This window comes from Medicago truncatula, chromosome 3, assembly GCF_003473485.1.
Source record: "Medicago truncatula cultivar Jemalong A17 chromosome 3, MtrunA17r5.0-ANR, whole genome shotgun sequence".
NCBI lineage: Eukaryota > Viridiplantae > Streptophyta > Magnoliopsida > Fabales > Fabaceae > Medicago > Medicago truncatula.
Window position 1 is genome coordinate 28473600 of NC_053044.1, and position 10928 is coordinate 28484527.

At 30.8% G+C, this 10928-nt stretch overlaps 1 long non-coding RNA gene across 1 annotated transcript; it reads right to left on the reverse strand.

The window, feature by feature from the left end:
- Nucleotides 1-7020: 7020 nt before the first annotated feature.
- LOC120579368 (uncharacterized) lies at nt 7021-8261 on the reverse strand. Its single transcript, XR_005645167.1, has 3 exons — nt 7807-8261; nt 7617-7671; nt 7021-7106 (listed from the first exon to the last, which is right to left on the reverse strand). It is a non-coding gene; the product is annotated as an uncharacterized lncRNA (long non-coding RNA).
- Nucleotides 8262-10928: the final 2667 nt, after the last annotated feature.

The following is a 10928-nucleotide window of genomic DNA, read 5'->3' on the forward strand; positions in this document are numbered from 1 at the left end:
AAAAATCATTTTCTCGAAAAGTCAAATATGCAAAACTTCAAAAAATCATTTTCTTAATAACTTTTTTCCTTTATTTTCTTAATCAAATTCTCAATCAATTTTAATTCAACTTCAATCATTTTCAAAATTTAAAATCAATCAACCTCACTCATTTCTTTTATCTCATGCCTTGAGGCCTCTTTCTCTTCTTAAAACCATCTTCAAAAATCTTAAAATCAACCTAACCCACTAAAGAAATTTTTGAGTGGAACTACGTCGGTTTTGATCCCTTTCCCAAAAAGGGTACGTAGGCAGAGGACTTGTCCTTCCAAATCAAATAAAAATAACTAAAAACATACTTCTTCTCCCTCCATTCTTTCACTTAGACATTAAGCAATGATTTTTCAAATGAACAAGTATTTTAGCACAAGATAATCTAGATAAGAGGTTCCTACGGAATACCGTAGACGCTTAGGGTGCTAGCACCTTCCCTTCGCGTAACCAACCCCCGAATCCAAAGTCTCGATAAGGGTTTTTACTCATTTTTTCCCTTCCCAAGAATAAAAATTGAGAGTTCAAAGATTGACGATTCAAATCAATTAATGGTTTGACATCCGAAAATCGCGAGCACAAGTGTCAACATTTCAAATGGTGCAAACAAGGACAACAATATATTCATATATGGAAATTATCATAATATTTATTAGTTGCTCTTATGCACATATCTATTTATGAAAATGTTATAAAAAGGGAAAAATCCTATTGGGTCTGAAATCTCTCATGCAAACGGAACCATGACCAACAATGGTATATTACATGGAAATATGGTTTCCAAACTTTACAATGTGTATAACATCAATAAGACAAAGGAACTTTTCTGTTTCAAAATAAAATATAACAATTTCTGTAAGTTCTAACCGCAGTGTGTCCTTCTATGTCCAACCCACACAAGTGATCTCAAGACCTATAAAAAATCCAGGAGAATCCATGTCAAGTAAGAGCCTTAGAATGCCAAAATTTATTCCTCAATCAAGGCTCGAAAAAAATATGTCTAGCATTAACCTTTCAATATTGTATCACATGTCTCAACTAATTCTTAAGACCTCTATCGGTGGTAATTCTGAACAATCTCAATCAAGGCATGTGTCTAAACCGAGGCCAGTGAATACCACCTCTTTGAGCATCAATGTTTCGTCAAGTATGTCTTTTTTGCTTTCAAAGACAACAAATTTTCCTAAAGAGGTGAAATCTTCTTTGCTTTGTTTGGGAACCCCATATCAATCTGGGGACTTTCAAGCTATAATGGGTTCATCAGAATTGAACAACAACTCTTACCGAAATCAAGTAAATCACTTATACTTATATCCACCATGCCTAAAATAATAGTATCAATGAAATATGATGTAAAAGATTCATATTGTTTTTACTTGCCGCAACAAACTCCATAAACACCTCATGATTTTACTAACTTACAAATGCAGGTAATTAGTCTACAAGTATCAAGCTCATCAAAAACTCCTGAAGTGAAAATAAGTAGGTCTAGGAACTACAATGGATGAGATGATGATCTTATTTCCAAACAAATAAAGGGTAATCCACAATTCTCAGATGACGATGATCAACAACTTGACATAACTCTTAATCTTTTTTGAGAAAACAAACAAGCTAAAAACCATGTAGTTTTATTGAACATATGTTACTTTTAATATATGGAATTCTGGTAGTTTGTGTGCTTTGAACATACAAAATTAATATTCTTTAAGTTTGCAATTATTAAGGTTAGTTTGTTACCTTAGTACTAACACACTTAAAATATTTTAATTTAGAAACTATTCATGTTAGCATGACCAAATTCTTTGATACAATTTTATACTTTGAATTTGTTTAGATTGTTCTTGTCTTATTTTATTTGGTTTAATAGTAGAAATAGTAGTGGATTGTTATGATTTGAGACTTGTCTTCTAAATAAATGGAATCAAATTCTAAAATATAATATGAATTATAGTCATTAATATGTAACGTAGCAGCTTAGTTGATTAGTAATTTTCTTTTGTCATGCAAACATGGATAGTTTCAAAATTAAAATATCTTAAGTTTGTTAGATCTAAGGACACAAACTAACTTTAATAATTTTAAACTTATAGAATATTAATTTTTTCTGCTCAAAAAAGCAAACTACCAGAATTCCATATGTTAGAAGTATCACATCTTCAATAAAACTACATGGTTTTTAGCTTCTTTTTTTTTTCCCAAAAAAGATTAAGAGTTATGTTAAGTAATTGATCATGTCATCTGGGAAATATGGATTAGCCTTTATTTCTTTGGAAATAAGAACATTACCTCCTCCATTGTAGTTCATAGACTTACTTATTTTCACTTTAGGAGTTTTTTATGAGCTTTATACTTGTAGACTAATTACTTGCATTTGTAAGTTAGTGAAATCATTAGTTGTTTATGAAGTGTGTTACAGCAAGTAAAAACAATATGAATCATTTACATCATACTCCATCGATGCTATTATTTCAGGCATAATGGATACAAGTATAAGTGATTTACTTGATTTCGGTAAGAGTTGTTGTTCAATTCTGATAAACCCATTATAGGTTGAAAGTCCCCAAATTGATATGGGGTTCCCAAACAAAGCAAAGAAGATTCCACCTCTTTAGAAAAATTTGTTGTCTCTGAATTCAAAAGAGACATACTTGACGGAACATCGATGCTCGATGTGCTGGTATTTATTGGCCTCGATTCAGACTGTTGAGAATTACCACTTATACCAGACACATGCATTAATTGAGATTGTTCAGAATTACCACCAACAGAGGACTTTTGCATTGGTTGAGACGTATGACACGATCTTGATTGGTTAATGTCAGACATATTGTTTACTAGCCTTGATTGAGGAATAAATTGTGGCATTATAAGGCTCGTACTTGACATGGATATCCATGGATTTTCCTAAGGTCTTGAGATCCCATGTGTGGATTGGAGAATGGTGGACACACTGCGACTAGAACTTTCAAAAATTGGTATATTTTGTTTTGAAACAAATAAGTTCCTTTGTGTAATGGTGTTATACACCTTGTCAAGTTTAGAAACCATATTTTCATTTAATATACCATTATTGATCATAGTTCCATTTGCATCAGAGATATCAGACTCAGTAGAATTTTTTCCTTTTTCAACATTTTCATAAACAGATATTTGCATAGGAGCAGCTGCACAATATTGATAGTTTCCATTTAGGAACATATTATTGTCATTGTTCACACCATATGAAATGTTAACCCTGCTAGAAGAAGTGTTACCATTTCTTTTTTTCCGACTTTTATTATCTCGAATATACAATGGCTACTTGACAAAGGGAAAGGTAGGTGTAAGCATCTTATCAACGCTATTGAGTTTGGTTGGTTGTGTTGTAGCCATGGAAATATGTTCAGGTGTTAAAATAGTTTTAACAATGTTTGAAGTGAAAGTGTTTCCATTTGAAAGTTGTTTAAACTTTAAGCCTTCTAATATTTTGGTCGCAACCTTTTGAGCTATTGGTCCATAAACTTTTACAAATCTCAAAAGGCTATCTTTGTAATTACCAGGATTTATTTTCAACTTCCAATACAAAAGCTTCATAAATTAATGTTTAATGCTTAAAATCTAAAATATATACTATCGTTAACGATAAATTAATTAATAAATAAGAATACCTATAACTAAGGATAAATATGCGACATATATGGGAATTTAATTAAAAATATACAAAGTGTTGGTTAAGTTAGCATTTAATTGATCTCTTGAATTTCATAAGAAACAATGTGAAAATGGATTTTAATATTTTGACATGCTAGAAAAAGATGTTGTGATGTGGATTATAGATTTTTTAACAAAATATAGTACCCGTAGAGAACATATGGATGCTAAATGTGAACAACGTGAAGTAAAAAGATGAGAATTTGCATCTATATAAATTATCTTGATAAAAGGATTAATATTCAACTTCATAGGAGGAATAAGACACTATACTTTGTTTCTTTGTATTCCATGACACTAATGAAGATCCAAGGAAAAAAAACATGTTGGAGGGGTTAGTGTCTTGAAGAGGGGTTCAATAAAAGTTATAAAACCTTTCAGAGTGATGAGAAAGGAACTATTGAAAAAAAGCACTCTTAAGATTGATTTTCATTAAGGATCATAAGCTTGTGTATTTGAGCTTGCACATTCAAATCAATAGGATATGCTAAAAATTGAACTAATTTTTTCATTGTATCAAATATTTTAAGATAAGAATGAGTTATGTTAAGGAGCTCAACATTTAATCATTTGTATGGCATATGATATTCCATAGGAATTCTAGGTTATGAATGAAGCTTGGTAAGACACTAAATGGGTGTGGAACAAGAGCAAATTTGATTTGGGTATAAAGAAATGCATTTTCTATTTTTCTAACTTTCTCAAAACTGTGAAAATACTTCAAAGTCTCCATAAACAAGAGTGGATAGGAATGCCAAAGCAACTTTTGTTTGTGAAAAATGAGTAATTAGTTAAATTCATAGTCAATATTGAGGAGTTTGTTGGTTAAGTTAGCATTTAATTGAAGATAATCCAATCTAGATGCACAATCAGATAAGATGTATACACACACACTAATACTCCCATTCAAGTTAGAGAGGGGGATTATGCACTAACAAAATTATGCTTATAAAAAGGGATAGGGGTATTATCATCTTGCACAATTGTTTATAGATTTTGACTTATTCTTGAAAAATATAAAACATAACTTACTTGAATGTTGGGCTTTTTAGCATTTTGAAATTCTGAAACCAATGACTTATTACATGAACCTCTTTTATGTTTCAAGAACCTTAGAATGAGCAACATTGTTTCTTCCTATATAGATGAAAGACAAAAAAACAAACAAAGTAGTTGTTACAAACCATTTAATTTTTTTTTAAAAAAAAGTAGTAAATTAGGTTGGATTTACTATTTTTTTTTTTTGTCAAATAATCGAGTGGCTAGAGCTCACACAATTTAATTGTGGAGAAGTGGGGTGTCCGGGGTTCAAATCCCGGCCCCTACATATAATATACAATATCCCTACCAACTAAGCTAAGCTCACGAGGATGGTTGGATTTACTATTTATTCATGTGAGGTTGATGTTATAATTGATTATCATCCCTTAAAAAAGATCAAACTCTTTAATGAGATATTTAATTTAGATCCTCAAATATAGGTTAGTTTTTTTACCTTATAATGTTTTGATTTTAGAACATGGTTTGAGGAGAGTGATGGTAGGATAAAGTATATGTAATTAGAGTTGTCAATTTTAATTTTAGTATAACGTAATAGACTGGACCAAAAGACACATAGTTTAGGGCATGGTTGGACTCCTTAATTATATAAATAAACCAAAAACCAATATGTCATTTCGGTCTGGACCTTGATTCACTGCAATAAATAAATTGACGTAGTCACACATACATGCAATCGTAGCCGTTCAATTAAGATCAGACGGTCAACATTTAATTTTGGTATTTTTAATTTTAAAATGAAAAGGAATCTGCCTCTTCTATAGCCATCAGATCGAGATCGAACGGTCACCGAAATTTCAACTATGTGACGGCAGGAAATCGGTGACTACAATAAATCACATTTCTTTGCATGGCATATACCCATTTGGTGCATTTAAGGCTATGTTGGGTTGCCTAATTTTCAATCCTAAGGGCACTCATGAGCATTCTCCTTTTAATTAAGCACATTGTATTATGACATATTTATAGATCAACTAATTACTCTGGGAAGAATTGGACAACTACAAACCAATTACTCAATAGATGTGCACATTAACATTCAGGGATTAAAATCATGACGGTTATGCCCAAGTGGAGGTTAAATGAGTAAAAAAAAAATTCCTTACCAAGAAGTTTAGAGAAATCCTTTTTTGCATCTCTTGTTGAAGGATACTTTCATGTTGACATTTTCATGTTCGGCATTTAGATCCTTAAAAACCTTTATAGCATGATAACGAATATCTTGAGCCTGAAATGTTGAATTAAATTTTTTATAATGCTTTACATAATGCTTATCTTAAGTAAAGATTTTTTTTTTTTTTTAAAGGATTAAGTAAGGAAAAATTGATATAACAATAAATATAAGAATTAACTAATGAAACTTTCTATTTTATTATTTAATCATACCACTTTGTGATGTCTTAAGGTTTTGGGATAAACACTCCAGACGTTAAAGCATAGTAGGAATGCATCACGCTGTACATAATTGAAATTAATATGTTACATGAAACAATATAGTATCATTTTAAGAAGAAAAATACAATTAAGAAAGATAGAAAGTAGCAAGGAAATAAAATGTATTGTTTTTTGAACAAATCAAAATGGAATATATTACTCAAAAGAGGAATGATTCACCCCGCACAAGATGTGCTAGCGTGATGAATCACCCAAGGTCCTGATACAAACAACATGCACCTATCAAGGAAACCCGCTCCCAAGAAGAGAAAAAAAAACAAAAACTAAAAAATTACATGATGCCCATACAAAGTAGTGGGTATCTCCATCAATCATGAAAGCCAAACGAAAGAGGAACAACATTTGACGACAGCCATAAAAAAGAATTCACCTTCACCTTTTTTACAATATTAAGAGGATCAAGAACCTTATTGTTAAAAACACAATTATTCCTCTCCTTCCATATTGCCCAACTACAAGCCTGCCAAATAACATTAAAATAAAAATGAGTAGATCTTGGCAAACCCGCCAAATGAGTAAACTGAGTGAAATGATCCTTAACCGAGCCTGGAAAAACACAAGTGACACCAAGCCACTTACAAACAAGATACCAAGTTCTCCCAAAAAGATCACACGTAATGAATAGATGATCCACCGTTTCAAAATCACCACACCCATATTGTTATATAATTAACCAAAACTATAACATTATATTAGTATAACAGAGATAAAGGATAATATGGAAAGCTTAGAGAAAATGTACTTCCACAGTATTCATAACACTTTTTATATACCTTGAATTATGCGAAGCTTTCATACATGCCTTCAACAACTTTTGCTCTCATAGTTCCAAAATCCATTGGCTTCTTTACAATATGGTAATTTTTGACCTTTTCCAACATGAATAGAATATCACTAACAAAGTGTAATAAATTATCATAAAATATTAAGAATTATTCAATTAATTATTAACAAACCGTATCTAGTTACTTAGATATCCCTCTAGAAAGAATTATAAGGGTACAAATGTACTTTATCACATTTAATTGATGAGATCATAAAAAAAAATATATATATATATATTGCCTAAACAATCATAAGCTTATATGATTTTCACTTTTGTATGATATCAAGAACATTTTCCAAGAAATGCTTGTCTGGTACATTATTCAGAGATGAGGCTGAAAGTGCAAATAGGAATTATTAGGCCGAATTGTTATTATAAATATCAAATGTTAGATACACTAAGAGATGCAATGAAACTACAAAAAAATAACAACAAGAGATGAGGCTGAAAGTGCAAATAGGAATTATTAGGCCGAATTGTTATTATAAATATCAAATGTTAGATACACTAAGAGATGCAATGAAACTACAAAAAAATAACAACCATATAGTACCATCATTTATTGAAGTACTTTCATTATTATGGACATGCCTTCCTTCTTGCACAACCTTCAAAATTGTAGAGAAAATGATTAAGAAATACAAAACATGCACATGTATAAAATATTCACTAATTAACTTAACTCTTGCAACACTTACAAAAAATAGGAAATCAATAGAATAAAAAATATGGAAATAGAACACCTTAAATGAAGAGATTTCTTGATACAATGTTCTTTTGTTGCATCCTTTCTTGGTTGGGTCATCATGCTTATCGTCTTCATTAAAATCACCCAAGTGCTCCTTATCATCTTCATTAAAATTATTAGTGGTGATCGTTAGATCAAGATCAAAGGTGTGGATGTTTTATTTATCTAAAACTAAAATCCCAAACTTGAAATATGCACTATTTGATCTTGATCTAATAGTCATCGACTTATTGATTTTGTGAATGTGAGATTTTAGGGACGAAAGGAATTCAATATACATGAAGAGTGGTATTCTTTTCTATATTTTGGTGGGGGTTTGGCGTGGTTCATTTCTTTATGCCTTGGTGTTTTCTATTTTGTTTCCTCCTTTTACATATATGTTTCGAACATTGCGTATAGTCTCTTCTTATTTCAATTTTGTTTTTTCCTTTTAGGCTCTGAAAGAAAACGTGTCAGGTTTGAAGATGAAGAATAATTCATTGAGAAAAGAAAGAGTAGTAGAGTCCTTGCTTTGGAAAAGAAAAAGAAACAAGAAAAAGAGAGAAAAAAATCGACATTACACTTTGAAAAAATGAAAATTTCAACCAAAACTAATGAAGAAAAAGGCAAGTCAATAATTAGTGATAAGAAGTACTTGCCTTTTTCTATATTATTTTTGGTTGAAATTTTCCTTTTTTCAAAGTCTAATGTCGATTTTATCTCTTTTTCTTCTTGCTTTTTCTTTTCCTAAGCAAGGACTCCGCTACTCTTTCTTTTCTCAATGAATTCTTCTTCATCTTCAAACCTAACTCGTTTTCTTTTAGAGCCTAAAAGGAAAAACAAAAATGAAATAAGGAGACTATACACAATATTCCAAACATATATCTAAAAGGAAGAAACAAAATAGAAAGCACCAAGGCATAAGGAAATGAACCATGCCAAACCCCACTAAAATACAGAAAAGAATACTACTCTTCATGTATATTGAATTCCTTTCGTCCCTAAAATCTCACTTTCACATAATCAATATTAGATCAAGATCGGATAGAGCATATTTCATGTTTGGGATTTTAGTTTTAGAAAAATAAAACATCCACACCTCGTTTTAGATGTATTTCAAAAGAAAAACACACCATTTATAATAAATACAAAAGACACCTTTCGACCTTGCTAAGAACGCCTTCTAAACTTTGAATAAATAAAGTAACTTTTTCTATTCTTTATATATATATATATATATATATATATATATATATATATATATATATATAAATTGCATATCAAATAGTATTTTGGTAATGTGTTATAAATATTTATTTAAAAGGGTGAATTCTTTTAACAAAAGTGTCAATTAAAGGAAAATTAGTGCATAAAAATGGTCAATTTTTTTTAAGGAAAAATAGTCAATTTTTATTCAACAAATAAAAAGAATAGACAATTATAATATCATTGTGAAATAAATTAAAGCATATCTATCATATATGTTTTCAATGGGAAAACAAAAATAATGTTTTTTTAATAGGAAAAATAATGTTAATAATCCTTAAGAAAAAATAATGTTAGTTAAAAGATTCACCAACACAAGTTCACACATGTGGTAGGATTCGTAACCGAATTTTCACTGTATTAAGTTTGAATATCCTTAGGGGGTCGGATGCTTCGGGCGAAACCAATTCCCAAGGTGTGACGGGTGGTGTGTACAGGGCCCGGGTACATATTCACCGCGGCATGCTGATCCACGAATGAAAGCGGTGTCCTGGTGTCAGACACTCTTATTGTAGAATGTCGGGACTGGGTTAGAGCCTGCAAATTACGGGAACCTACACATATTAGTACAGTATAACGGGGTCCCCGGCCAGAACCACACGTGCAAGTTTCCCTGCATGTGGCTCGTGGTTATAAAACGTTACTTTGGTTAATAAAAAATTCCCCTTCCCCATTTAAAAAAATGTGAATAAGTGTGTGTACACTAGTGGGACGGGTCTGGAGCAGGTATCAACACCCATGCTTGCCTTACACTGACTTTGAATTTTGGGAGGAAAAAAACTCAACTCGAACCTAATCAAAAAAGGATTTCTCCGTCAATTTCAGGGTGTGTTTGGGTAGGTACCCACATATGAGGGTTATGATGTTATGTCTTTAAGTTTGAAAAAAATATCGATAATTAAGTCAGATCAAGCAAGAATGAAATTAAATTTAATGTCAACACAAACAAATAATCTCAGATCTCGATCGTTTGATGATGAAAAGACAACTCATTTAAAGTTATATTTTAAACTAGATCCGATGAAATAAAAATATAAATTGTCTGATCTTCTCTCAACTACTAAAATTTTGTATCGTAATTGTGTGTCCTTATGTTTCTCATTCAAGCATAGAATCCAAATATAAGATTTGATGATGGATGACAAAATGAGAAGTGTATTAAATATAATTACCATGGAAAAAAATGAAATTGAGATCTAACATTTATGGAGAGGGGGTGAAGTTTGAAGGGATCTTAATTACGCATGCTCATCACAGCATACACATAAACAAAACAAGAAGAGGAACATGATAAAGTTGGTGAGTAGAAAAAATAATCCTAAGCAACAAAATTAAACAAAATTGATGAACCACAATAAAATTTGAGCAGAAAATTGCATAGATGATGTTGAATACATACATACCCATGATGATAGATCCAGAGCAACCTGCAGGGTAAAAAGCCGAACAAAAAACATCAATATTATAATCATAAGTAACAAATCAAATCAATTAGAAGTCATAACAAAATGAGAGACAAAAAAAATTACCAAACACCTCTAGTAGTCAAAGAGAGTGTGCAGAAGAAACCAGATTTTTATTATTATGAAAATCTCAATTTTTTTTTAAGATTGAGAAAATCTATCTTGCTGAATGAAGAACTTTGCTGAATGGTATTTGAACACATCAATATGATAACAATACGACACATATGTATTGTGTACTGTTTACCGTCTTTATACAATGAATAATACATTTTTTGTCACTTTTTTTTTATAAGGAAAAATACGTTTTTTTTTTTTTTTTTGGTCAAGACGTTTTGTTTTAATTATAGAACATAATTTTTATAATATTATAAAATTTGAGTTATGTCATTAGCTAATTTTTACCAAA